At 37.0% G+C, this 26419-nt stretch overlaps 1 protein-coding gene across 2 annotated transcripts in view; it reads left to right on the forward strand.

Annotated features, from left to right (window-relative positions):
* Positions 1-26419, forward strand: part of LOC128026392 (leucine zipper putative tumor suppressor 2 homolog) — a 61173-nt gene that overhangs the window by 3776 nt on the left and 30978 nt on the right. For both annotated transcript variants that reach the window (XM_052613480.1, XM_052613481.1), the window contains exon 2: positions 25713-25827. The gene's annotated coding sequence lies outside the window, so the exon portion shown is untranslated. The remainder of the gene's footprint in view (positions 1-25712; positions 25828-26419) is intronic.

Consider the following 26419-nt stretch of genomic DNA (forward strand, 5'->3'; position numbering starts at 1 on the left):
AGTACTTAAACACACTACAAGAACATCAGTCATGTTTTTCCTCCTCCGACTTTTTTAAAAGATTCAGGGTTAACTTTGACCAATATACCTGTCAAGCTCACCACACTCCACAGAAGAGTTCTGTTTCTTCTGTAAACATAGAGTAAGATCTTGTTAACTGAAAACCACCAGACTCTAGGAACCCACTTGTGATTTCCATCAGTGGAAGATGAAATATAACTAGGAATTTTTCTGTTGTTCTAAGATATTCTTCACACTGTCAGAAAAGCCCCTCTCTGGACTTCCAGTCTTATTATAAGACATATTTAATTAGCGTAATGTTTATATGTATTTTTGAGGGCTTTAAAAGCTACAGTATGTGAAACAGGATTTGCAGCATTCACATACCACTGTTACTTGTACTTGTAGCCATCTTTCAATTTTGGAGATTCCAAATGGTGATAAACTGACTGATATTCTGGCACTGCACATGGTCCGCCATACCCAGCTGCTTTCTGGCATTCCATTGGGAGTATTTAGGATGGAAATGGTTGGGTGAAAGTTAGAGTCCATATTATATACTGAAAGTGTTTATTTGATCCCCTGCTGATTTTGTAATGTTTGCCTTCTAACAAAGAAATCAAGGGTCTGTAATTTTCATGTTAGGTTTATTGTAATGGATAGAGACAGAATACCAACAACAACAACAACAACAACAATAAAAAATCCAGAAAAAACACATTATGTAAAGGTTAGAAATTTATTTGCATTTCATTGAGTGAAATAAGTATTTGATCCCCTACCAACCAGCAAGAATTCTGGCTCCCACAGATTAGTTATGTCCCCATGTGGAACACGGATTAGTCCTGTCACTTTAAGAAGTTACTCATAATGTCAGCTCGTTATGTGAATGAGACACCTGTCCACACAATCTGTATCTTACATTCCAACCTCTCCCACCACCATGGGCGAGACCAAAGAGATCCCACAGGATGTCAGAGACAAGATTTTAGATCTGTAAAAGGCTTGAATGGACTACAAGACCATCAGCAAGAAGCTTAGTGAGAAGGAGACAACTGTTGGAGCCATTATTCAGAAATGAAAGAAATACAAAACAGCCATCAATCTGCCTCGGTCTGGAGCTCCCTGTAAGATCTTGCCTCAAGGGGTAAGGATGGTCATGAGAAAGGTGAGGGATCAGCCCCGAACTACACTGGGGGAGCTTGTTAATGATCTTAAAGTAGTTGGGACCACAGTCACCAAGCAAAACATTGGTAACACACTACGAAATCCTACAGCGCCCACAAGATAACCTCTGCTCAAGAAAGCACATGTACAGGCCCATTTAAAGTTCGCCAAAGAACATATAATAAAGGCTTCGCAAAAAGTGCTGTTGTCAGATGAGAACAAAATTTTACTCTTTGGCATTAACTCAACTCGCCGTGTTTGGAGGGAGAGCAATGCTGACTATGACCCCAAGAACACCATCCCTACAGTCAAGCATGGAGGTTGAAACATTGTGCTTTGGGGCTGTTTTGCTAAGGGTACAGGACGACGTCACTGCATTGAAGGGCAAGTGGACAGGGCCATGTACTGTAAAATCTTTGACAAGAACCTCCTTCCCTCAGCCAGAACACTGAAGATGGGTCATGGATGGGTCTTCCAGCATGACCATGACCCAAAACATACCGCCAAGGCAACAAAGGAATGGTTTAAGGAAAAGCACATTAAGGTCATGGAGTGGCCTAGCCAGTCTCCAGACCTCAATCCTTTAGAAAATCTTTGGAGGGAGCTGAAACTTTAAGTTACCAATAAACCCTAAGGATTTATAGAGGATCTGTAAAGAGGAGTGGATCAAAATCCCTCCTGAAATGTGTGGAAACCTTGAGACCAACAGCAAGAAAAGTCTTACCTCTGTGCTTGCCAACAAAGGTTTCTGCACCAAATAGTAAGTCATGATTTTCTTGGGCATCAAATACTTATTTCACTTATTTTTGAAATGCAAATCAATTAGCATTTCAAAAGCAAATTGATTTGCACATCAATGAGTCAATCTTTTGTTCATCATCTGGCACGGCTCGGCTTGGTGTTCATCTTCAGTTCTCTCTTCACAGCAGTTCAGTCAGTGTACTGTTTGAGTAAATGAATTACTCCGGGATATTGGATGTTTTAACTCAGAGGAAGTGTTAGCCACATTAAACAAGTTAACAGCTTAAGTCATTTGTGGATTAATGCGTATTGGAGACGCGAACCGTTTCAAACGATTCAGTTCGATTTGGTGAACTGGTTCAAAAAGATCCGGTTACATTGAATGATTCGTTCGCGAACCAGATATCACTAAACTGCAGTGTTTTGAACTCTCACACAACAGACACGGAAGAGAAGACAATGCTGAATAAAGTCATAGTTTTTGCTATTTTTGGACCAAAATGTATTTTCGATGCTTCAAAATATTCTAACTGACCCTCTGATGTCACATGGACTACTTTGATGATGTTTTTCTTACCTTTCTGGACATGGACAGTAGACGTACACAGCTTCAATGGAGGGACAGAGAGCTCTCTGACTAAATCTAAAATATTTTAAACTGTGTTCCGAAGATAAACGGAGGTCTCACTGGTTCAAAGGTGAGTGAGGGTGAGTTATTAATGATATAATTTTGATTATTGGGTGAACTAACCCTTTAAGAGAAGCAAGTCAATGTGGTGTATATATAACAGTACTAACAGTGTGTGGGAAATGGGACACAAGTGCTCAACGATCACTAGGTCATGTGACATACATTCCATATATCTCATATAACTTTTAACCAGCTGCAGTGACAGCCTTACTGACCTGACATGTGAAAGTCTTTAATGTTTGATTGACAAATATATAGACTGATAAAACGAGCAAAGCATCTGTTTCAGAACGAATTTGGCATCTGCTGCATGAATGAAGATAGAGTTTGTAATTTCATTAGGGTGTTGGATGGCTTTTGGCAGGCATTGCTTTGTAAACTTGCCTGCCATTTTTGTCTTGACTGGAAGTGCACGTCAATACACCGACCAGCATTCTAGGGCACTAAATTTACGAGGTTATCTCTAATATGGTTGGTGTGGGAAAAATTCATCTCTGGCACAGAGAATACCGTAAATCATTTATTTAGTTGCTGGAGTGGCTCTAACATAGCCAATGATTAAATTAACCAAGACTTTTCTGTCTAAATGTTGAAAGAAAAATGGTATTTTTACATCCTTATAGTTCTGACAGTAGATCTGGTGTTCTTGAGGCTGATTTGCTGAGATATACAAATGTGTATTTATGGGTCTCTGTGTGTTTGGAAGTAGCTGATCTTATCATGTTGAGGGAGGAGCCATCCATTAATATTCCTGAGAGAAAATCAATGTGTGCCAATTGCCCACACTAATGTGATTTCTTGGGTTTGTCTTTCACTTTCTTATTAACTTTCTTGATGGATTTACAGTATAATAGAGTATAATATGCATCGCTCGGCTCGATTATGGGCTTCTCCTTAATCTCAAACTATCAAAAAGCACAGGGCAATTTTAGTTCAGACAGGATTGAACCAAATAAATGAAATGCTTGAATGTGTTGTAATAATGAGAACTGTGAGAAGCCATTATTCTGCTAAATCCAAATAGTCAAGAAGTCAGGGTAATGCCACTGACTGCTGTGATGTTGAGGACAAGCAAACCCAAGCTTCACTACTCACCTCAGAGAGTGATAGTGACTCGCTGTTAGCTCCTCCCACAAAGATGCCCATCCACTTCCTGTTTTTGGAGCAGCAAGATGTGATTGGCAGTGATGTTTGATGTTGCGTACATTTGCATGATGAGAGAAGTAGGAATGCACTAGCGGTGCATGTCTAATTTGATATTTACCAAATACAATACTGACCAAAAATTATATCTTGATGATGGTAATTAGCCAATACTTTGTTGAGTGTGTTTTTGTGCTGGTACACTGGCTGGACATGGACAGCTGACTCCCAAAGCTCATCATATTCTGTGTAGTGGTCAGTTTAAGTGACAGAAATAAAATCGATTTCCAGGGGCATTTTTTACTTTATAGATGTTTTTGTTATCTAAATTGTGTGCACTGAAAATATGAAATCTGCTAAATTGTGTGCACTGAAATCTTTTCATGTCAAATTTTTGCATTTAATCAATAAATTCAGTTAGAATAATAAGATTTTATAGGCTGTTGCCAATCAATTGAATATAAGCATTCATAATGTCAGCTTCCAAACTCAAACTCATAGATGATAAATATCACATTCCCCAAGGATGCAATGCAGTTTTAGGGACGATAATGTAGCAGAGGTGTAATAATGTAAACAATTAGCAGCATTTTGTGGCAGATATGCCTTCACCTTTTTCTATTCTGTTATTATCCTTTATCACTTAAAATGAAAAAAATGTGATTGTAAATCATGATTCGCCAATAACATTCATATACTGAAATTGTAAAAAAAAATTATAATAACAATAAATTCACATTGTGAAAATTGTAATTTTTACATATATTTTAGATCATACATGACTAATGAGATGGTTAATCTATAATCTCAGGCTGTTTAAAATAATGCAATGTATTTTTTGTGTTTGAACTGGTACTGAGGATGACACTCTCTGTTGCTTGATCCTATTGCATGTGCTTTCATGCGAGATTGAATCTTTATAGTGCAGAGTATGTTTGCTGAGAGTGACAAAAGGATGTAAAGGAAAAGTTGTGTCCTTAGGCACTTGGTTGCTCATTCAGAATAATCCAAATTCATTAACTTCAGAATGAGTTAAGAAAAAATTCATGTGCAATATGCATTATGCAAAAACATTTGTGTGCATGTGAATTATTAGTGAATGGGACCCAGATAATGGCTGTTATTAGTGAACAAGACAAAATAATAGCTGTAATTTCAATATCAACATTAATATTAATAATAAATGTTCCCAGTTATTAAAGAATAATATTTTGGCCCCCGATATATCATGCACTTTTACAGAGAAGCGCTCGCTGAAGTAACACAGCGTCTCGTGCTTGGCCTGCTTTCCATTAGTCAGGAATCTGCTCTGCAAATCTGCACACCCCCACACTGAGAAAGAAAACATTATAAAAACACTGTCCTCTTTGTACGTCCCCTGATTTATGATCTTTGGCCTGCGAGATATGTAAAGCATGCAGCACTTTCTCTCCATCTTTTTCTCCCAGCTGATGCAACACAGGGGTCCTGGGCTCACAACAGTTTCCACTGCACAGTGCTTCCCATGGCGATGTGAGTTATGATAAGAGACAAGCAGTTCGATCTGCCTGAGGCTCGCTCTGACACTCACCTCTTTCTGCTGTGCTGATGGCTTGTCCAGTGCATCTTCGAATGACTACAAACAAGAAAACCATGCAACATGCTGGAGTTTACAACATGCTTTACAACTGCCGAGCTTTTAACCTCTGATCTATAATAAGATGTGTAAACATTAGCTCAAGAGTGGAAGATGGAAGGGGAATGTCAATATATGTTTGGAGGCACTGAAGCTTTTTAACCAGTTTGTAATCACCATTTATACAGACTGACCCCCTAATATATATATATATATATATATATATATATATATATATATATATATATATATATATATATATATATATATGTATATATATATGTATATATATATATATATATATATGAATATATACAGTACAGACCAAAAGTTTGGACACACCTTCTCATTCAAAGAGTTTTCTTTATTTTCGTGACTATGAAAATTGTAGATTCACACTGAAGGCATCAAAACTTTGAATTAACACATGTGGAATTATATATGGAATTATATACATAACAAAAAAGTGTGAAACAACTGAAAATATGTCATATTGTAGGTTCTTCAAAGTAGCCACCTTTTGCTTTGATTACTGCTTTGCACACTCTTGGCATTCTCTTGATGAGCTTCAAGAGCTAGTCACCTGAAATGGTCTTCCAACAGTCTTGAAGGAGTTCCCCGAGAGATGCTTAGCACTTGTTGGCCCTTTTGCCTTCTGTCTGCGGTCCAGCTCACCCCTAAACCATCTGGATTGGGTTCAGGTCCGGTGACTGTGGAGGCCAGGTCATCTGGCGCAGCACCCCATCACTCTCCTTCTTGGTCAAATAGCCCTTGATACCTTCAGTGTGACTCTACAATTTTCATAGTCATGAAAATAAAGAAAACTCTTTGAATGAGAAGGTGTGTCCAAACTTTTGGTCTGTACTAAATATATATATATATATATATATATATATATATATATATATATATATATATATATATATATATATAGAGAGAGAGAGAGAGAGAGTAGACGAGTTGAAGACATGATCACTGTGCTCCCACTGATCGCTTGGAGCTTACCTTCTCTGAAATTGGCAAAACACATTTTTAAACAGGCGCTGGCTTTATAAATAAACTGCAGATTTGAGTTTTAAACAACTACATTCTCGCCTGAAATACTTTTAAAATTACATTTCATGACACAATAACAGTAATATTTTGAAAATGATCCGAATAAATGGTGGTTGAAATCACAGTGCTGTGTGAACCAATCAGCATGTTTAGCGCCCAAGTCCCGCCCCCGAAAGTTCCGGAACTTTGGAAAAGTACTTCTTCGCCAGCGGGGACTTTTTTTACCCAGAACTTTATTTAGATCCTGGTTCCTGCGGTGGAAACACACCGAACACCACCCCAAAGTCCCTAGTTCCTGGGTAAAGTTCCAGCAGTGGAAACGTGGCTTAAGTTGCTTTGTCAACAGGACATTTCAAGACTCCTGTGAGTAAATGCGGTTGTCAATCCCAAAAACAGAAAGTGTGAACGGAGCCTAACATTTCTCAAAACATCTTATTTTGTGAACCACAGAAGAATGAAAGTTGTACAGGTTTGGAAGAACATGAAAATGAGTACATATTTATATACATATTTTAAATAAATTCATGTATTAATAAATAAAATTAAAATAGAAGAAATTAGATAAAAATATAACTTTTTCTATATAATTTATTTATTTGTGTTTGGACTCATTCAGTGTTTTTTCTTAGTTTGTTATATATAGATCAGTGTCTTTACATTTTTCTTAAATAGAAAAAAAAAAGTACTAAAGCCATTATTTATGCATTATTGTAAATTGTTTTGATGTTGCATTATAAAGGCTCTGGTGACACTTTAGTTTGGGCACCAATTCTCACTATTAACTAACTATTAACCATAACTTATCTCTCTATAAAATCCTGTTTTACTAATAGTTAGTAAGGCAGTTGTTACGTTTAGGATCAAGGGATCTAAAAGAGAGTCATGCAGAATAAGCCATTCATATTTGCTTATAAATACTAATAAACACCCAATATGCTAGTAATATGCATGCTAATAAGTTAACAGTTAATAGTGAGAACTGATCCTTAAACTAAAGTGTTACCATGCCCTTTATGCATAAAAACCCATATGCAAATTAGCTGTCCTGAACATAAAGTTCATGAGAAGCCATAAATAAATGCTGTTAGCAATTCAATTATAGAGCTCATGAAATCCTATTGACGTACCCTCTGAAGAATCTTACCGACTATGTAATATAAAGATAATCCAGAAATCAATCTTTAGTGAAATTTGTCACTTGTATAATTGATGGCTGCATGCGAACCTCAGGTTAAAAGATTGCACATCTATAGTTTGAAATAATGTGTCTCAGTCTCTAGAGGGCTTATGATCAGTCCAGTCATGCTGAACCATGACGGCCGTCTCTCAGGCATTTCTAAAGAGCCGTGTAGTGCCCCGTGTTGTGAGGGGATTACGATCCACACAGCCTAGCACAGCAATATAAACAGCTCTCATTTTGTGTCCTCAAACACCCCCATCCCACATTTAGGCCATCAGACAGACTTATTATCTGTCTACCTTAGAGACACGAGTCTGGAAGTCACAGCTTTGTAAAGCACTGTGAATCTATGGCATGTGTTCACACTTAATCTCCAAAAGCCTTGAATGACTGCAGCAAGGTTATTGACCTCCTCAATGGCTTTGTTAACCTCTCTACTGTTGCTATGATGAAAGGCATCTGTGAAGTACGTGAAGGTATTAGGATGAGGTCAGAGTGTCAAGAGATGGTCCAGCAGACACAATACTGTTTCGTTGGTGTCCATTATGACGGTGTGACAGTAGCATCCATAACAGGCCAGTTTTAACTACGTAGCTACGGCGTAGACTATGTGTAGGACGGCGTAGCCTGACATGCACCTCTCAAAAAAAAATCTAACAGCGCATCAGTTCTCTGCTGACAACAAGCGCTGTGATTGGTCTGCTGGAATCCCTCCCTCTGTATGTACTTGAATTTTACGTATGTTTATGTGCACTTTAATATATTTTAATGTTACATCTTCTTATATAAAATAAAGCAAAGCAAAGAACAAGTGTCTTATCATTTATTATACTAAATAGCTTTGTACAACAGTACGTGTTGATTTGCCGTGGTACAAGTCTTTGAGGAGATGGAAAGAATGCCGTCTTCTCTTATTCTGTTGTTGTCTCCTTTTTGTAGGTTTAAATAATGATTTAATGACTTGATATTTATTTGGCTCCGTCACGGCTATAATGCTTCTCCAACGAGCCACTTCTTCTTTGGCTTTTGCCGTGGTCTGCGAGTTACACAAGCAACATGCACGTAGACACTACAGACTAGTGGTTTGCATATGTATACTGCACGTTGCCACGGACAAGGACGCAGAAGTATAAATGAAAACTGATGCATAGCCTGCTGCTTAAAGGTTGCGGACACAGAAGTATAAATCAGCCTTAACAAGCAGAACTGAAGGCAAAGAGATCACTAAATGAAGTACACATTTTTCTGACATTCCATTAGCTTGCACTGAGGCGTCGTGTATAGAAATAATGACTTATCTGGGAAGTACTAAATTACCACACAAACAAAGCCTGATTCCTCAAACATCTTAATTTGCTCGTTTTTAAAGGGATAGATGAAAATTTCCAGTATCTGCTTACCCCCAGGGCATCCAAGATGTAAGTGACTTTGTTTCTTCAGTAGAACACACAAATTATGATTTTTAAGTCAAATGTAGCAGGCTATCAGTCTTATAATGTAAGTGGATGGGAATCATGGCTAAAAAAATAAACATACACAAACAAAATCAAATTAAACCCAGCGGCTCGTGACGATACATTGATGTATAAAGACACAGCCTTTACCTTTTCCAAAGGTAAAGGTTCCTGAACAGTTAAGTTCCTCATAGCTGGTAAAATCAAATGAACTTTAACAGCATCACCATGAAGAATTCATGTGTGAGTGTGTGAAAGTTTGCAGTTATTGTAATTGTGGGAAGTGAGGTGAGCTCCATGTGGATGGAGTTTAGTGAATGACTCTGCCAGATCGCCTGTGGTGTTGTTCCCTCTTCAGCCCACTCCATCAGCTGACTCTCATCAACTCTCTCTCATGTCTTTTCCCATTCCAAAATGAAAAGAAAATAGGCGTGTGCCATAAATGGCCTCTATGAATGTTAACGCTGTGCAGATTATTCACATTTCACCATAATTGCAGACAGTTGGAAATGAAGAGAACTAGTTGTTTTTTCTCCCTGTGTGGTGTTTCAGCCCCTGGCTCTCTCTCCTCCACCCCTTCTTTGGAGCCAGGAGATGAGGAATGGTGTCTTTGGCTGCTGATGTTTTCGCGGCTCCGCCTGTGAGCTCTGGGGTTCAGTGCAAGCCCCACAGTAATTTTATTACCCCTCTCCTCAACAACACAAACACGAAACCTCTCCTCCCCATAACTCTGATTTATGTCACTACAACCACCTTGTCCAAAAACTTCCCTGACATTTCCAGGAGACTTTCTGAATCACAGCTTTCATGGCTGAGACGAGCTGTCATATAAAGCCGTGATGGAGCAGATGGATTTCCACTGAATTCTCTTTAAATGCATCATTGATTTTTTTTTTCTTCCTTATGCTGTTTGGGTGCTTATTGTATTTTTAGGGACAGATCTGCTTCTTTGTTAATGGAGGAATCAGTAATGTATGTGTATTTGAGTCAAACGGTCTCTCATTAAGTACTCAAATCCCTAAATTTTAATGTATTTTAAAATGTAACTTAATCCTGTGTGATGTCAAAGCTGTATTTTCAGCATCATTGCTCCAGTCTTCAGTGTCACATGATCCTTCAGACATCAGTCTAATATGCTGATCTGCTGCCTAAGAAACATTATCAATGTTGAAAACAGCTGTTTAAAATTTTTTTGTGATTAATTTACTGTGGTCTTGCTGAATAAAAGTAATAATTGATCTACTATTTTAAAACTGTACCTGTAAGCTATTAACTGAGGAAGTCAATTGTAGTAAATAGAGTTGTAAACCTTATTTCACATCCATTAGCATTTTGTGGTACTGTTGTGCACATATCATTTGTCCTAAGAGAGCAGTATTGGATTTCTGTAGAAAGAAATAGGAGTCTAACTTAACGAAAAAGGCACAGATGGATAACATGCATAAATATTTGGAGACGTTTAATTTTCTCAGTGCTCGGCTAAAACTTTAGTGTTGCACTGCAACTATTTATCAATGTCATGATCGCATCAGGCAGATAAATGCAAGGCTTTTTCTTTCTCACTTTGGTAGTGACGCCTAATAAACAAAAAGCCATGGAAGGCGAGATAATATCTGTTCATAATATAAATCTATCATGTTTTTTAGAAGACTTGGACTAAAATCTCTCAGGTTTCAAAGTCTTATGGGTTTGGAAAGCCAAGCCTGCGGTTCATGAAAAAGGTGTTTTGCAAATGACCATTATCAGCATGCACTGCAAAATTTGTTTTTAGTACCCAATTTTAGAAAAAGCGGCAATTTGCTTAACCTTTGTCATGTAGTATGACCTTCCAATTCATGTAGGTCGGATGCCTAAAGCAGGATTCTGTCCTGAATGTGTGAACTTTAACCTGTTTGTACCTCTCAGAGGAGAATATGAGAAAATGAGTCGGGTTTAATTGAGTATCACAATGCTTGTCATTGAGGCAGCAGCATGGAGAGGTGAACAAATCCAGGACAGCTCATCTGGGAGACCAGCCAGCGGGAATGTGGTTTGTGTTCACTGGCTTGTATAGGTCACTATGTGTACTGCTGCCAAATTAGTGTAGAGTACTGAAGTTGTGTGTCAGTATTGATTTGAGAGGACGTATTAGGTTTATTTGATGACTCAGCATTTCCCTACAGAACCAGAAATACAAACCGGATGTGGATCAAAGTATCACAATACTGAGATCAGCTCATTTGCTTGATATTTTAATCCTGTTTCAGGTGTATTTCTGATTCTTTATGATTCATGTGGAAAATAAGACTCCAGACATGTAGAATTTTTGTCAGAGCTGTAAAAATTTGAGGGAAAAATATTGAAGCAATTTTGTCAGGCTATAAAAATATTAGGCTGCCAGTCATTAACATTTTATCTGTATATATCACAATGTATAAACACAGTTTCCAAGAAGCAATCATTTGAGATGGATAGAAGCTGTCCCGACTCTTTTAATGGTGAAGCCGCTTCTTCTGTTTTTGTGCTGCATAGCACAAAGGATTAGAGTCAGTTACGTAACTCCCCCCAGAGTCTCTCCTCACGCATGGCCGTCTGGAGCAGAATATCTAAATAAGGATTTTGGGCTTTATTTATGCTTAATTTGCACGGTCGCTTTGGTTATTAATGCATCTGCCTTCATTTCATGTTTAATGAGTTAAATGAGAGAGGGGACAAGAGAAAGAGGTAGTGATGGGGTATTTATAGAGTATTCTGCTGTGGGTTGGCCGGTCTGTCTCGGTGAAGCATTGCGTCCTGTCAGAGCCCATCAGATCTCCATATGGACTCTAGATCTCTCTCATGCTGGGCACCACAACAACATCACTCCTATTAAGACAACCAGCATTTTTATAGTTAAAAACATGTTTTGAATGTTATTTTGTTTTAGTAAATGGACATAAAACATTCATTAGGTAATAATGAACAGTATAATTTACAAACATTTTAAATGTTATCAAAATAGATTTATTTATTTATTGTGTAATTTTATTATAATTTTTTTGTTAAATAATATGTAGTTATATATATATATATATATATATATATATATATATATATATATATATATATATATATATATATATATATATATAATATTAGTATTATTTTGATTGTTATAGTATATATTTTGTATTAGTTTTTATCAAAAAAAAAAGCTAACATTTTCATTTCAGTTCAAGGCAAGCTTTTTTGTAATTTTGCTATCTAATTTTATCTTTTAGTTTTTGTATTTATCTATAATTTATTTTTATTTCAGTTTTGTTTTATTTTTTTAATTTTAGTACTCCATTTAGTTTTAGTAATTTTAGTTCTCCATTTAGTAATCCACTTTTTTATATATATATTTTTTATATTTTTATTATATTTTTAAGTTATATTTTATTTTATTTCAGTTTTATTTAATTGAACAAAAATACTGTATTCAGTATTAATGCCGTTTAATTAATTAATTAACAAAAACTTCTTTATACCAATAACAAAATTGTTTTCAGTTTGGATTTTTACTGGAAAGGGAGACATTTTGCTTGGTCCTCACTCATGAGTAAAGTATGTACTGTATATTTTTGGTCATTTTTAAAGAAAATGCCTTATTTAAAAAAAAAAAAAAAACTTTAATTAAGAGTTATAAATAGTCCTGATAGCTGCATGAAACTATTAGTTGAATATGTATATAATTTTTTATTATTTTCCCTGAACACTCTTTTCCAGACTTCATACCGACATTATATAGCCTGAAACATGCATCAGAATACACATCTTCAAAAATGTAAATCCTAACAAATGTTGTTGCCTTATATTCATACAGACATACAGTACAAAGGCTTCCTTATTTATTACAGTAAGCTCCCTTGTTTTATGAATGTGGATAAAAACTCAAAACAAAAGCTCTTGATCACTAATTCTTTATCCTATAAAGACGCTAGACATACAGCCTTGCATATCAAAATGGAATCCACTATCCCAGAGGAAATGGATAGCAATATATGCTCTGTCAGTCTATCTCTCTTTCTCTTTCTCAGCACTTTTCAAGTTTCTGTAGTTCACAGAGATGCTCCAAAGAGTCATTTACAGTACTTCACCTGTGCATTTGCTTTATTTATGTTGTACCATGCAGTTTTGTTCTTAATATTTAAGTCATGAAGTCAGTTTTTACATTTGTCAGATCCTGTGTTTGACAGCAGAAACAGTAATTGATCAACCACAGCTCCCCATCTGTTATAGAGATTATTCACTTTCACTTTTTTCACTCACTTTCTCAAATACACATACAGAAACACATACGTTTTCCTCTCGCTCTGCTCTGTCAGGGAAACTGAAGAACTCCCTTAGGGTGCTCAGGCAGATGACTTCATTGGCCTTGTTTGTTTTCTTCCCTTGGGGCTTGAGTGGAGAGAGAATGCCGGCTCATCCTGAGACTCACAGGAAACAGTCTAGTCCAGGCTGGAAACAGACGCTGAAAGAGTCCTTTGGAAGCGGCATTCCTCTGCTGTCTGCCTTTACAGACATCTGGTCTTATGTGGGTAAATATACCGTGACCTCTGTGCTATCATAATACTGGAAGTGTAGATGCCTCCTTTATGTGACACATTTTGCATAACCGAAAAAATTATGACAAATAAGGTCCATTCACATACACCACAATCAAAATGTACTATGAAATCAAACATACGAAGGTCTGTTGACAGCAACTATGCAACAAAAGACATTTACATGCTATAATGCAAGCATTTATCTGAATTTCAAGTCAAATTTATTTATGTAGCACTTTTCACAATTCACATTTCACAAGCAGCTTTAAAGAAAATGATGTCAAATTATTTCAGCGCAAATATGCTGTAGTAGATTTTGATATGAAGCAATCAAGCAGTTTAAATTTGCTATATAGTAAATATCATCCTACTTAGTGTCAGGAACCTGTCAGGCTAATCACCCACACCTGTTCCCTATCAGCGACCTCATCACAAGGACTATAAAGCAGTCACCTCAGCACCAGTTCACGGGCAACCCTCTGACAGGAATCGACCACACGATCTCATCCCCAGCTCACCTCACTTTCAGAAGACCTCCTGAAGTAACATATACTTACCTTTGAGAAAGCTAACCTGTGTGTCTTTGTTCTACTGTCTCCAGGATAAATAAATAAAGTTGGATATATATATAAAAATCTCGTTCATTATCCTGCAATTATCCGGGGTTGCGTTGAGATGGGCCGAAGCGTTGTGGTTTCAGGAGACTGCGGTCACCTTGTCCTTACAAAATTTAACTTGCCATTTAAGAGAAGTGTTTGGGGAACCTAAAGACGATAATATAGTTTTAATTTTTTCGACATTTGGATATACTCATGGTGTATATATAATTTGTTATTGTTATCAATTTGATCATTCATGTTATTGTTATTTATAACATACTGTATTGGCTAGAGTTTTGTTCACCAGCGAAAAGTTATTTAGTTTAATTTAGTTTCAGAGACATGCATTGTTTTTAATATTCACAGCATATTTTTACAAAAAATGTTTTTATTAAAACACGTTTACCTCAGACATATTTGAAAAATGAGTGTTAATAGCATGCACTCATGCAGTTTATGCTTTTTTTCGTGTTTGTGTTGACAATGTTTGGATTCCACTGTTTCTACATAGTCTGCACAGTGTGTTTTATCATGGTCCAATGGTAGTCATTTTTTCAGGATTACACCCACAGGGACACAGTCCAGGATTTACTCCTTATTTATTGCTTTTACAGTTATTTAAAAAAGCTTATCTTTCCCATCCCCATTGAGTTTGTGGGATAAAATCTCTGTAATGTACTGTAATCTTGTTTCAGTCTTGGCTGACGTGCAGTTCCGCTTTCTGATTGGAGGATGTGATGCTTATTTGGATTATAGAGGCACTTAGATCTAGAATGTGTTATTCAAACGAAGACTAAGGTCACTGTGAGAGGTCTGACAGATTTCTTTTAAAATAAAATGTCTAATTATAAGATACTTGGCTGCCAAAGCTGCCAAATTGTGGCCACTCCAATCAAATGTCGATTAATACTGTGAATGGAGTCAGTTGGGCGGTTATGAAGTCTTGGAAGACTCGTTAAAGTGAAAGTGGATTATACAAGGCTCTGATTGTTCCATTTTGGAAGGCACAGTTAGAATAACAAACCCACTGTACAAAGCCCAAACAATCTCAGAGCCCAGTTCAGCAGTGATGTCCTGTCTGTTCTTTTACTTTGTGCCCGGACAAATACTGCTCATTTTCTGCGCCAGATGAGAAGTCAAAACAGATGTATGGACTGATTCATTGGCTAATGCCTGCTCTCAGTGTCCTATCTGATGTGATCTCAGTGGAAACCAGGGGTGACAATATGAATAAACGTATTTCATCCTTAAATATAGAGTATATGAACTTACTGTAATACTGAAATACTGTACTGCATAGGCTTCCATCATCTGTCCCTCTTTTGTTTCTGCGTGACTCGACCTACAACAACAAATTATTTGATTCCTTCAATCTACCGAACGGCTGCACATACATCAAATCTGTGTAATCGGTCCATGGTACTGTTTGCAGAGATGTTATAAAGAAGCTGCTCTCTTTCTCTCTTTTAACATTTTGATTTTTTCCCCTCTCATCAAGAATGATGTTGAAGGCTAACTGTGGAATTTCTGGAGCAGCTTAGAGAAACAAATCCTTAAATTGTGCACTCTTTTTCCACACAATTAGGATAAATCTTTATATGCTCTTATAATCCATCATTTAGAGCTGTCTGTAGCAACATTCTTACAATGGAATTGTTTGGCCCTTATTACCAGTTTTACCACCGATAAAAACCTCTGAAGCTCTAGTCTCAGTTCTCAGTTGTTTTCTCTCTGGTGGTCTGAGGCTGAACTGCTAGTTTTACTATTATTTTAGAACCTGAATCCCTTTGGGGCTCTAATGAAAGAAAACAGGTGCTAAGTAAATCTACAAGTACTATTTATAGAAATTTGTACCTAATATTTATATTCTCAAGCTGTCTGTGAGTCTTCGAGCCTTACACTTTCAATGCACTTTGTTTGATTAAGCATGTTGCATAAAGGGTTTGTGAATCAAAGATACTTTAAAGAGAAAAGTCTATTTTCTTGATTTCTTCATGTTCTCAAGCTACTTTTTAGTTCTTGAGTACAATTAAATGTGAAAACGTTCTTTCAGACAGAGTTATTATTAAGTAAAACTAAAACCATTTTCATCTAGTTTAACGTTAATTTAGTTCTTTATCTACTAGGATAATTGAAAGTAAAACTGAAATAAAAATATAAACAAGACAAATAAATAAACAAACAAACAAAAAACCTTAAGACTAAAACAATCAAAACTCACAACAAAATTACTTAAAAGTTAACAAATTAAAATAAAAATGGAAAACATAAAACTGTTTTTACTTGAACATGAAAAAATATTTATAAAAGCTGTAATAGTATCTCAGTGATTCAGGCAAAATTGTATTTGTAATTAAGTCAAATTGTGAAGCTATATAAATAAAATACAAACATATTTTATACTTTATAGTAAGTCATTATTATATAATATTTGACACTGTAATATATTGTCAACACTTTTATTAGTCATATTAGTCACACTTTTTTTAAAGGTCCAGTTCTCACTATGGACTAATTATTAAAGGGGGGGGTGAAATGCTCGTTTTCACTCAATATCCTGTTAATCTTGAGTACCTATAGAGTAGTACTGCATCCTTCATAAATCCAAAAAGTCTTTAGTTTTATTATATTCATAAGAGAAAGACAGTCTGTACAGATTTTTCCCGGAAAAACACGACAGGCTGGAGGCGTGACGTGTGGGCGGAGCTAAAGAATCACGAGCGCAAGTAGGCTTTTGCGTTGAGAGCGTTTGGAAGCTGTGACATTACCTTGAGGAAAAAACCATCATCCAAAACAAACCATGGCTTACAGTCAGATTCAGCCGTTTATTTATGATCCAGAATCAGATTCAGAGGCTGAAATTTAACAAGAGCAGCATCAGCAAAGGCGGTATGCTATGTGGTATGTACTGAAACTGTATATATTAGCTTAGCGGTTTTGGAAAATGACTAAGTTCCACTTTATGTCGTCTTTTTATTTATTTATTTTTTAAGCTTTACATGTGGAAAGTGCAGTTTGATGACAACATCGCATGTTGTTTACTTGATGTGCTCACGCGCCGATAGCTAAGTTAACAACACAGAGATATTTGAAGCAGTTTTACTCACCGCTTGCGGTTCCAACACACGATCGTGACCCTTTTTCGTTGGGACTGCATTATCCTTAAGAAATAAACGATATGCAAATCCGGCGTCAAACTGGGCCTTGTTTGTAAAACAAGCATCTTCGAAATGCAGGGAACAAACACAAACACTTGCACAACTCCGTTGATGCTCTGTCAAAATAAACTCCATCCACTGGTCCCTTAATGCTGTTTCTCTTTTGGTAATCTGTGCAGGGTTGTCTTGCCCTGGCAACCAAAAACACACTCCTTTTGTGACAATTCGGTCTCTCTGATCAGTGAATGTCTGTTGTGCTCTCAGTGCTCTGCTCTACGGGAACGCACGCTCTTCCGGCAGAAGTGCCTCAGGACCCATATAAGGAAATTCCGCTCCATCTAACGTCACACAGAGCCATACTCGAAAAAAAACTTTCCGAAACTCATGACAAACCGGAGAGATGAGAAATCTTCAAATGTACAACTTAATTTTTGAAACTTTGTCCATGTTTAGCATGGGAATCCAACTCTTTAACAGTGTAAAATAGCATTTCATCCCCCCTTTAACTACTACTCATAGGTCACCATACTTGGCCACATCACTTCACTTTCTCTGATAAGTACTAATAAACAGCCACTATGCTAGTAATATGAGTGCTAATAAAATAAACTAGTTAATATTGAGAATCGGTTTTCTGTTCTCTTGTGACATGTTACTGTATCTAGTTGTAAATGTTTTTCTTGCATGTATTTGCTTCACGCTGTTTGTGAAAGTCAGCACTTCAAGATGGATACATATTACAGTACATATTTGATCTTTACCGTCCTTTCATAGAGTCTCTAACACAGTTCTCTCACAGGGAGAATGCTAAACTATCCTGTGTGGGGTTGTTGTAGCTCCAGTGTTGTCTGCCACTAAATCCAATTGAAAAAAATTCAGAAATTGAAGCAGCAAATCATCTTTTATGCATGTGTGCTTGGACAATGAACACAGTGGAAACTACAGACAGACAGCGGAGCATTAAAACAACAAAGCTGCTTTTACATTCCTGGAAAGAAAATGCTAGACAGAAAATAAAGAAAATCTGAGATATACTGCTTTTACTTATCAAGGAGGATATAGTTTCACAATTGCATTATGAATTACTGAGATATTTTTATTCTAGTTGTTCTGAGACTACAAATAATCCTGAGTGAGCAGAACTGAGAGATGAGAAATCTTTTGGTTGGTGTTATAAGACTGTTATGCAACTCTGTCTCAGGCAGCGGTGTCCTTCATGTGCAAATCGTAGCTGTCTTGGGACTTAATGTGTGGGGTCTCTGCAGTGATCATGCTGAAAATGAAAAAACAGCGAGAGGTTCTACGGTGGATGCCCCCATTGTCACACTACTACACCCAGCCCCTTAGGAACTCAAGTATAACTGCAGATTTACAGCAGTTAGAAAAAGTGTTTGAAGTTGTCAGGATCTTGACACTGAGTCATAGGTTTGCATTAATCAGCTGCAGAGGGCTGTTCAGTTACTGACACTAAAGTACGTCTGTAGAAAAGATCCCGAGTTTCAGCTGAGAATTGAAATTCAGGTCTTCAGTGTCACATGATCCTTCAGAAATCATTCTAAAATGATGATTTGCTGAAACATTTCTTATTATCAATTTTAAAAAATTGTTTTCCTGCGTAATATTTTAGTGGAAACTGATATCTTTTCTTCAGGAGTCGTTGATGAATAGAAAGCATTTAGGCCATTAGGCAGGACTAAAACTTGTGTGTCTGAGAATGAGCTGAGGGACTGACAGGAACCAGCGGAGACAGGGCTGAGGAACTGTCTGGTTTTAGGAGAGGAGAGAGGGAGGCTGGGAGGCAACACGGGTGAACAGGAGCTGGGGGAACCAGTGGAAACTCAGGAGAATTGGGTAATACCTCCCCAAATGAACTGTGATCTGCTATTCAACAGTACCCACTCCACAAATGCGGTGAAATCCTTCTTGGGACCATTTGCTGGTAGGCTTGCCTTACAACAGTAATACATCAGCAAATAATCCACAAAAGACAATACCAGACAAGGATACAGAGGAGAACACAGGGCTTTAATACTAGGTAGAACGCAATCAGGGAGAAAAAGAACAGGTGTGGAGCTAATTAACAACCAAGGAGGGAAAACTAGAACATAATAAACAGAACTAAATATACACGTGACAATATGAGGATACAGACGGGAGGCAAAGCAGGTGAATTAGAATGGATTCAGACACTTTTAAGCCCATGAGAGCATCCTGTCCCTGAACCATATTGCAAGGCTGCTGTCAGAGGTCAGCAAATGTGGCTCAGTTGTTAGTTTTATGAAAATTAAAACTCTAATGCCATCCCAAAGCTCAGAAGCAGTACGGGTTGAACAGTAATCTGATTCTCCTTGGCAGCACAAATCCACAGTCCAGTTTTTCCTTATACCTGAAATCATTTTCCAGCCACGTCTTAAAATGCTTCTGTTTTGCATTTTTGTGCATTAATTTAACAATATCTAATATTTCATAAATTACTGATCATATTTTGTAATTACTGTCATATTTTCCTGTATTCTACACTCTAGATTCTGATAATTCATCATGTAATAATTCTAATTCATACAGTAAAGGTAAATTAAATTGGAACAACAACAACAGAGCAGCAAATCAGCATATTAAAATGATTTCTGAAGGGTCAGGCAACACTGAAGACTGGAGACATGGAGCTGAAAATGCGGCTATACATCACATTAAAATGTATTCTAGTAAATAAAAAAGCTATTTTAAATTTCAGAAGTATTTTACAAAAATACTGTTTTTACAAAAATACTGTTTTTACTGAATGTTTGATTAAACAAATGCAGCCATGATCTTTGAATGGTATTATTTTCTCTTTTATTTAACCAATACCTAACGTTTTATAACTAGTGGCAGTCTGGATTCATTACAGTTCATAATCCCCAAATCCGCATTAATTGGGGTCAGTCTGTGACCTCAGGCTGCTTCTCTCCTTGTGGAGGTGCCCCATAACCCCTCATAACTCCCAGGCTATGAGTCAGACAGCATCTGTGTTGTGGTGCACGGCTGGCATTATACTGTCCTGTTGTGAATCCTTATGCGTGGTTCTCAAGGATGGGAAAATGATGGGAGAGATGGAGCTGTGTTCTCATCTAGAAGGAGGGATGAAGGGGTCAGAAAGGAGGTAGTGGTGGAGGAGTGGAGTGGATTGATGCCTCTCCGTCCTCAAGTCCCTGACGCTTGGCCCTTGCCATCTGTCACTCTGCATGCTCTTTCTCTTTCTCGCTGTGCCCAGAATGGGTCAGATACACATTTACCTCATCTAACAGTACATTTGCCTACGGGAGCAGGCGAGGAACAGGTGGGCACTGTAAGGTTAATGGGGAGAACATAAAGAGGATAATTCACCCACAAATTAAAATTGTCATCATTCACAGACCTCATAGTTAAACACATATATTTCTTTGCATAGAATGCACAATGAGTTCATAACAGCAGCAATATTTCCACTCTAACATATAATGAAAGTGGACAGCAACCCGTAGCTGTCAAGATCCAAAAAGGACAAAAAAGCCACAATTCAAATGTACCATCTGCTCTAGCACTCCTGGTGCATTTGCAATACGTTAACAGTATTTGCATATAGCAGGAGGTGTAGCACACTCATATTCAGTACCGAAGAAAAAGGAGATCTGTATCTTGAATGCTAGAATAACTAGGGCAGAAGGCTATATTTTTTTTTTGTGAATAATATTATAGATGTCATTTTCTTTCCTTGCATAGGAAAATATATAATAAATTAAATGGCATCAGATGAGTTTGAATGTAACGCTTAACTTTAATGTAGATTTGTTTTGGAGTTTGTCAGCTTCATTGAAAAGGTGAAAACACTTAGCATACTTATTAGAGTACTTGTTACAGAAATAATACTTTAAAAGAATACACTGTGTTCAAGTGTGAACTGAATGTAATGTTTTCGGTCACTTAATTGTATGTTAATTTAAATGAAAATGGATTTTAGCTTGAATTTTGAAAGTGCTTATGGTAGAATGAAATAATGTAATTCATTTTGAAACTTTTGTCATATATTTAAATATATTTGTAATTAGGCATTGTGCAATGTTGTAAAGTTGCACTTTAATACACTGAAAATATTAAATGTAATATTGAATAACACACTAGAGTCAAAACCATAATCAAGTAATTTTCATGTGCTATAGTATGAGATAACACATCAAAATAAATGTACTTCTTTAAAGCATAACAAAATATATTAAAACAGTGATTAAAAATGTACTTTTAATCTGACATTTTTACAAATTCCTCTTCAAAATGTTATGAAACATGAACTTGTCTCTCTTTAAAGCTGCAGTAGGTAACTTTTGACGCTCTAGCGGTTAATAAACAGAACTGCTTGCGTCTTGCGGAAGAACATCGTAGCCGGAACTACTTCTCTCTGTTTATGTCTATGAAGAATCACAAAGGTACTGGGTTACTCCGCCGTGGTATCCCCGAAGCAATCTAAAATAGTCCGAATATAAACACTTATTATAGGTGCACCCTAGTGATTCAGGACAAGCCAAAAACACGGTTTGGAAAATGGATTCATGGTGTACTCACTTATTATATACATTTTTCTACATTTTGAACACAAACAAAGTTACGTACCGCAGCTCTGATTGGTTATTTTTTTACCGGGAGCGATGGAGTTTCTGCAAATGGCAATAGGACCACTGGGAGGAGCCAGAGGAGCTTGATTTTTTTCACAGATTATCTGTCTCATATTCTACTGTCAGGACATAATGACAGGTTTAACAAATATGTAAAAAATATATATTTACAAAAGTTACCTACTGCAGCTTTAAGTACACTAACTGTAAGTGTCATTTTATTAAATATTGTATTATATGCAAGTACAAGTTTTTGAAAATATACTTTTAAGGTATGTGGACATTTTCACAAGGATTAAGCACCATGGCACAATGTCACCATTGCACCACAGCTCTTATGAGAGTCTGAACTTTGTTGTCTCCTGCCAGTTAGACAGATATCCTCCGGATCTTGTATCAGTTAATCTACTTTTTTTTTTGTCAAGAACTAGAGATTGTTTTTAGATGCAAAGGAAGCAGCTTGAATGATAGTGGAGCAACTTGACACCAAAGAGCTGGTCCAATTAACAGGCATACGTTTATCTCCGACAGGCCAGTTAAGGTCATGGCAAAATCAATGAGCCATACCGTATAAGTTTGCAGACAGTGGCTCAGTGATTAATTCTGCACAGTGTGTTTATGTTTTTGTGTGGTTGATAAGGGAGAGCAGGAGCATATCAGTCAAATGAAAGTTATTTAAGAAACCATTGTACATAAGTTTAACCGGGATGACGAGTCGTGAGATGTACAGATCCATGTGCGAGCTTTTATTAGACAGAGACATGGCCATAACAGGTATGGGTCAAACACTGGCAAACAGGTATATAGAGGGCAAGACACAAGAATAATCCTAGGGCAAGCGTGAGTCTTTGATGAGCTAACAATATCCAGAGGGGTTGACAAGAGGGTAATCCAGTAACCAGAGCAAACGGGTCAAAACACGAGAATGAGGGCAGGGCAAGGAAAAGACTATGAAAACTATAAACTGAAACCAGACTATGAAAACTATAAACTAAGACAAGACTATGAAAACATACAAAGAAAGGCTTGGTATCACAGCAATCGCTAGGAGAGGGATATATGCAGAACAATACTCGGCTGTGTGTGAGAGGAAGTCCTATGCTTATAAAGCGTGTCTGATGAGCGTGCTGTGTGTGTGTGTGTGTGTGTGTGTGATTGGTCTCAGGCGCATGGTATGATTGTTATCAGGTGAATGTGATTGGTGCAATGGAGCATGGGAGATGTAGTCCAGGGTGTACTGTAAATACATTTATAATGTTACAGAAATTTCTATTACAAATAAATGCTGTTATTTTTTTACTTTATATTCATCAAAGAATCATGAAAACATGTATCACAGTTAACACAAAAGTATTACCGTATTTTCCGGACTATAAGTCACACTTTTTTCATAGTTTGGCTGGTCCTGCGACTTATAGTCAGGTGCAACTAATTTCTCAAAATTAATTTGACATGAACCGAGAGAAATGAACCAAGAGAAATGAACCAATAGAGAACATTACCGTCTCCAGCCGCGAGAGGGCGCTCTATGCTGCTCAGTTCTCCTGCAGTCTACACTGACATAGAGCGCCCTCTCGCGGCTGTAGACGGTAATGTTTTCTCTTGGGTCTAAATAAATGCTTATAGTCCAGTGCGACTTATATATGTTTTTTTCCTCATCATTACATATTTTTGGACTGATGCGACTTATACTCAGGTGCGACTTATAGTCCAAAAAATACGGTAGTTGAACTGTTTTCAACACTGACAATAAGAAATGGTGCAAATCAGCAAATTAGAATGATTTCTGAAGGAACGTGTGACACTGGAATAATGATGCTGGAAATTCAGCCTTGCCATTACAGGAATAAATGAAATTTTTTAAAATATATGTTCAGATAGAAACCAGTTATTTTCTACTGGAATAAAATTTAATAATTTTACTATTTTTGCTCAAATAAAGCATAACAGACTTTTTTCAAAAACATTAAAAGTCTGACCAGCCATAAACTTTTTCTAAACTATTTTTTTATATAATACATTTTTAATTATCATCTGTTAATTATATAGTTCATCAATATAAGTAATGTCAGCAAAGCTGTAATTTGGTCGTAGCCACAAGTCTCATATATTTCTTCAAATATTATCCCTTCAGTAGCTTCAGTCTAGTTAGCTGCTTTTGTTAGTAGCTTGTACTGCAGCTAACAACTTTGGTGTAACTTGGAAAGCTGCCATTTAAAAATAGTTTCCACACTAGCGTTGTGTGTGTATGGCTTAACTCTCTCAGACCTCCATTCACCCCCTTTATTTTCCCAGTCACTCCCTCTTTCTGTGAAGCAGACAGGCTCAGGCACGTGTGAACCGCTGTTTCCCCTCTCTTCTCCACGTGTGCGTTAGATGTGTTTGTGCATGGCTGGCAGACCATGTAGATGTGACCCACTTTAGAAGGGGAAGCAAATACTAGATGAGACTGTTAATAACTGAAGAGAAGAGACACACACAGAAACATTCCTCTCTAATCTCAACTTCATTCTTCACTGGTTTTATTAAAACCAGAGTAAACAGTAACTAGCATTCCAGCCTAAATGTATAAGGGTAGAGAGAGAGGACAGTCCCTGCAGATTCAACCATAGATGACTATGGGTAAACCCAGTGGTGATATCTCACATCCCTATTTGCAGTTATGAGCAGGCATTGCTGTTATAATGTTTTTTTTTTTTTTTTTCGTACATGAGTGTGCTACTATATGGATATGGTATGTTACGGTATTACAGTTTTTTTTGTATAGATGTTTTATTGTATGCTGTATGATTTATTTAATCAAGCCATATTGTGAAATATTATTTCAAATTAAAATAATATTTTTTATATATTTGAATACATTTTAAATTGTAATTTATTCCTGTGATCAAAGCTGAATTGTCAGCATAATTACTCCAGTCTTCAGTGTCTTCAGTGTTACATGATCCAAATCCTTCTAATATGCTGATTTGCTGCTCAAGAAACATTTTCATTTGTATCAATGCATATATCAATCAATCTTTTGAACTATAGTCTTTCAGATTGTGGACACTTAAAAAAGGTTACATTAGTTACTTTGTGTTTCATTCATATAGCCTACCAATAAACATGGCAGTGCAGTAACCCTCTTTGCATTGATATTTGTCACATATGAAACACACTCAAACTACTTTCTTCAGGATGTCTAAAAAGTCAAAGGGGCTGTTAAATATTATATTGGTTTATTATGGTTTCTCACACAGAGGTAATGATGGTTTGTATCCAGTGGGGGGCAGTGTGTTCTTCCACACCTAGGAGTTAACTTACTGAGCAGATATTTCAGTTTGAGCAACTAGAAACATTCACAGATTATTCTGCATCTGACAAAATGTGATTTATTTTGAACTGATGTCCACTGAGACCCGTGTGAACTCACTGTCTGATGCCCAAAGACAAAGAAATAAAGCCCTTCAGAAAGCCATGGCCTTATCACACTTTCACGGTTACATAATAACAGGCTTTTCACCCTGACACCCTGCAACTAATACTCCATAGCAGGAGTGTGACGTACAGTATGCACACTTGAACTCAGTCATATCGCCTGAAGAGGTGAACAGATGGTAGAGGCTCTCTAATTCTCTAAGAACTTTTCAATAGTAATTGTGATTTTTTTTCTTAGCTTTCCTCTGGTTGAATGTGTTTTGCATGCTTCAGAACTTCACCTAACTCTGTTTATGTGTGTGTATGCCTGCAGGGGTGTGTGTGAGCAGAGGAGGACGCTGCTGTGGTACTCTGGGGATGTGTAAAATCTCCATCCGTCCAGGATCTCTGCAGCTTTTTAGGAGCTGTTCACTGGACTTTTGTGCAAGGTAAGGCAAAAGTAAGTCTCTCTGACCTCACTGTCACTACTGGAGAAATAGACATATGGAATTGATTTCCATCGCTCATTTAACCCAGCCATACAGAACAAGCAGGCTTTAATGGACCATGCCACTAGTGTCATAACTTTTACCTCCCATTGTGTTAGTTTTAATTAGGCTCAGGTAATTAAAGACACTAATAGCTAATAACCTGTAAAGTATGATGAAAATGCACCCAGAGTTGTCTTAGTTAAAATGTAAAGTTAAATGAATGCATATAAATATTATTAGCGTTGCTCATGAATATTAATTAAGAGATGTAACATTTGGCAGTAGTCACATATGGTGGCCCCGCCCACACGGAAATCTCCTTGGAATGTAGTACCGTTCTTCATGTATATTCAATATACTCATGTTTATTAAACATCAAACATGGATGAGGACTGAAGTTGGAAGTTGAGAAACATTGTATATTTTGACAGATTCCACTATGGAAACTAAAAAGCATGTTGTTTGGAGAGGCATCATGGAAGTCCTGTATGAAGCCCACCCTGCACGTAGCATGCAGAGAAAAAAAATCCAACATGTCATTACCAAATAA

The sequence above is a fragment of the Carassius gibelio genome, chromosome A13 (genome assembly GCF_023724105.1).
Source record: "Carassius gibelio isolate Cgi1373 ecotype wild population from Czech Republic chromosome A13, carGib1.2-hapl.c, whole genome shotgun sequence".
In the NCBI taxonomy this organism is placed as follows: Eukaryota; Metazoa; Chordata; class Actinopteri; order Cypriniformes; family Cyprinidae; genus Carassius; species Carassius gibelio.